Here is a 4,009-nt window from a genome sequence, read left to right on the forward strand (position 1 = left end):
TGTCAAAGTGAAGAAATTCAATGAAGTGTGGGTAAATGGCGGGAGTAACTGTGACTCTCTAGGTCTGTATATAGACGCATGGACTGGAATATCAAAGCCAGAACTGCTAAAGGAGGTGGATGGATAGTTGGAGAAAGTTGGAAAGGCGTAATTAAAACCTTTTCAGAAAGTTGGTATCTTGAAGGGGTATATGATCCCAAGGCTGATCTGTCTTGCAGATCAGGCCGATATAAAACCTACATACTTAGAAACCCTTGAGCTGGCTGTTTGAACTGCCGTCAAGGAATGGTTGCATTTACCAGCATGGGCCTGTGATGCCATCCCGTATTTGAGCACTCAGTATGGTGGCCTGGGAATCACTTGACTTGTAGCATTGCGCAGAATTGCACAGTCGTTGGATGAAACTTTACGAGTTATAGTTAAACAAGAAGGAATTTAAATGGAATTTGAGAAATTACAGGTTGTAGCTGGAGGTGATAAAGATAAAATACCATCTATTTGGGACCCAAAGGCAGTCATGGTAATATCAGAAATAGGCGGTGAGGAATTGGTCTCGAAATGGTAGATTCCCACGCCAAGTCACCTACCCAAGACCATGTAACTGGTGCAAAAGATGATTTATTAATTGGACTAAATTATTATCTCAGGGCCATGGTATTTCCAACTTTGAGAAGGATAAAATCAGTTAACAGCTGGATTGTATATTATAGGGACATTCCTCAGAGGAAATTAATTACTGCACTACAACTTCATGCAAATGTTTATCCGACTAGAGAATTTTTAGCTTGAGGAAGGCAAGAAACTTATATCAAATCTTGCCGGCATTGTCAGGACGAGAATGAGACTTGTTCACATATTATTGGCTATTGCCCAGCAGTACAAGAAGCCAGAATTAAAAGACATAATCAAATTTGTCAGTTATTGGCAGAAGAGGCCAAAAAAAAAGATTGGGTGGTATTCCAAGAACCATTGTTAAGAGATCAACAAAGTGAATTATTTAAACCTGACTTAATATTTGTCAGAGGTAATCAGGCTTTGGTAACAGACATAACAATTAGATACGAAACAACAGTAAAATATTTGGAGGAGGCAGCAGAGGAGAAGGTAAGGAAATACCAACATTCGAAAATGCAAGTCTAAGACCTGACTAATGCTACTATTATAAATTTTATAGGTTTCCCTTTGGGAGCACGTGGCAAGTGATACACAGGTAATTATGTGTTGTTAAAGGAGGTGGGACTCTGACTCCCAACAAGAGAAAGTTTCTAAACGTCTATGTAATTATGCTTTGTTTAGCTCTGTTGACATTATTCACATTTGCTAGCAAAGCGCAGAAAATGGCAAGATCTTAATGAACTATATTAATTAGATTATTAGATTGTAACATATAGTATTATAGAACTGTAATTTATAGATGTATTATAGAAATGTAGATATGTAGATATGTAGATTAATTGTAGCATTGTAGAATGTAGAATGCAATAAAAACTGGACTGGGATCTCCTGATGATTACTAAATCATGATGCTCACTGGATTGACAAAGGTACTGGCTATGTCCAGGTGGACGTGCCACCTTCATAAAACCCAGAAAAGGAACACACACTTTGGTGTGTGCTCGATAAAGAGCCAAATGCCTCGTCATCTAATTAGTGATGCATGTGAATGGATGAACGAGATTCCCACTGTCCCTACCTACTATCCAGTGACACCACTGGCAGAATCAGCGGGGAAAGGAGACCCTGTTGAGCTTGACTCTAGTCTGGAGCTGTGAAGAGACATGAGAGGTGTAGAATAAGTGGGAAGCTGGGCACACACCAGGCAGTGCAGGGTGACCTGCCTGCCGGCATCCCAGCTATCGGTGAAATACCACGACTCTGATCATTTTTTCACTTGCCCAGTGAGGTGGGGCAGGGGGGGGCGAGCCCCGAGGGGGTGTTGCGTGAAGGGGCAAAGTAGTTCTGGCAGAAAATAAACCCCCTTGCGTTCTAACACTCCTCACCGAGGTGGGAGGCTAGGGGCGGCTGGGTTTAAATTCTGAGTGATGCCCAATTCACCACTATCAGTCCAGTCGCGTTTAATGTATTTTAAACGTTCACGATTCTGGATGCACTAACAGTGGACTGCACCTTCAGTCTAGTCGTGCTCACGAACTAGCACGGCCGCGCCTTAGTGTTTGGTCGCGTTCAGTGAGAAACCGAAACGGCTAGCTACTTAAACAGTGCAGTTTATTTAAGCAACAGATATAAAGGTTCTTATGGTTTGCCGGTGATAAGTACACTGTCTGCAAAGCACGTGCAAGTAAAAGAAAAAATGTTAATGATGGTACAAAGCGCGCGCCAAAGTTCCAAACAATACAGCCTGGCTATAACCGTAACAGGTAACCCTCTAGAGAGGTTTCCAAGTTCCCCGAGGAAGCACTCGGTATAGTCTAAGTCTCACCCACAGGCGTCCCTATGTGGGGGAAGAAAGGCTCAGCCCCTCGAGTGGTCCCGGGAGTCAGAGGCAGTCCGTGATGGGGTCCTCCCTGACTTGTTTACGATGGTGTCTTCCCTGTGTGAAATGTATTGAACTGATTCATGTCAAGTGTGGAACAATGTTGGGAGTGTATGGTGGAGTGTGACCCTCTCTGTATATGTGACCTATGGTCGTTGTGTTGGTTCTTGTATAACCGTGGGCTTGGGAGAGGCAGGGGGGTGTGTGTATATGGTTCCCTGTTTTGTTCTTTTTTTTTTTTTGCAAGAGCCACCTGACGAACATTCTAGTATGCCAGTTGAAACCGGTTTTGTTGCTAACCACGTGGTGCTGGGCGAAGAAGAGTTTAAGATACGTCCGCCCCTGGAAATCATTTGCATAGACCAATCTTTTCTTGGGACCAGCTATGAATATGTATTAGCAGAAGAAATATAAACCAAAAACGGGAACTGTACGGTGTGCATCTTGGTTGAGCAGAGGCTCCCGGCGCACCCAGCGCTGTTTGCTTGCCTCTATTCATTTAATAAATTATAAACTTTAATTGGAATTCTGTTTGAGACTAAATCATTTATCACAACTGGGGGCTCGTCCGGGATGGTCTTGGTTCCTGAATTCTGACTCGATCTAGGAGGGGCACCCCACCATTTGGTGGCTCCTGATCGGGTCAGGTCGGGACTAACACCATCCTGAACCTGAGTAGGGGCAAGCAAAGAAATTGATTTTTTTTTATGAGCTCCCTTGCCGGCTGCAGCAGTTTATTTTGCCCGTAATTCTGCGCGCGAAGATCCAAACGAAGACGACGGAGTCATAAGTATTTAAGGCGTATACCGTTCGGTTGGGTGGGATTCGGTTGCCTGTGTGTGTAAGAGTGTGATTGAGACAGAACCTGGTTCCGAAGCGATTGTGGAGGTCTTCTAACCAACCGCGGTTCCAATCTCCCGCGAGGGACTTGGCCGGTGAAGGACCGAAGCGATTCCTATAGGATTCGTGGGTGGGTGATAGGTTCAAAACCCCCTGCAAGACACTCTTACCGGTAACCAAGGGCTGTAGGAATTGCCACAGTAAAATTCCTAGATGGGTCAGACAAAATCAAAGACCCAGAACCAGAAGAAAGGGAGCAAATTACCAGACATACCATCAGAAGGTCCATTAGGAATAATGATTAGGAATTGGAATGAAAGGGGCCCCAGAAAAAGAAAAAGTAAATTAAAATTGGTTCAATATTGTATGGTCGAATGGCCGAAGGAACCTTTAAAACCACATGTCTTCTGGCCTGTTTTTGGATCTTTTGAAGACTGGATTTGCCAGGCGTTAAATATATATATTAATTCAAAGGAACCTTTTAGTCAGGAGGAAAGTGATTATGCAGGATTATGGATCAGGACTTCACGTCCTTTTCCAGCCTCAATACCCACATTAAAAACAGGTAAAAATTTTGAGGAAGAAGAAGAAGGGGATAAAAACGAAAAAGAAAAAGATGATAAATGGGAGCCACTGGATAACCTTCCGCTTCCATATCCGAACAATCCACCTCCG

The sequence above is a fragment of the Numenius arquata genome, chromosome 10 (assembly GCF_964106895.1).
Source record: "Numenius arquata chromosome 10, bNumArq3.hap1.1, whole genome shotgun sequence".
Classification (NCBI taxonomy): Eukaryota; Metazoa; Chordata; class Aves; order Charadriiformes; family Scolopacidae; genus Numenius; species Numenius arquata.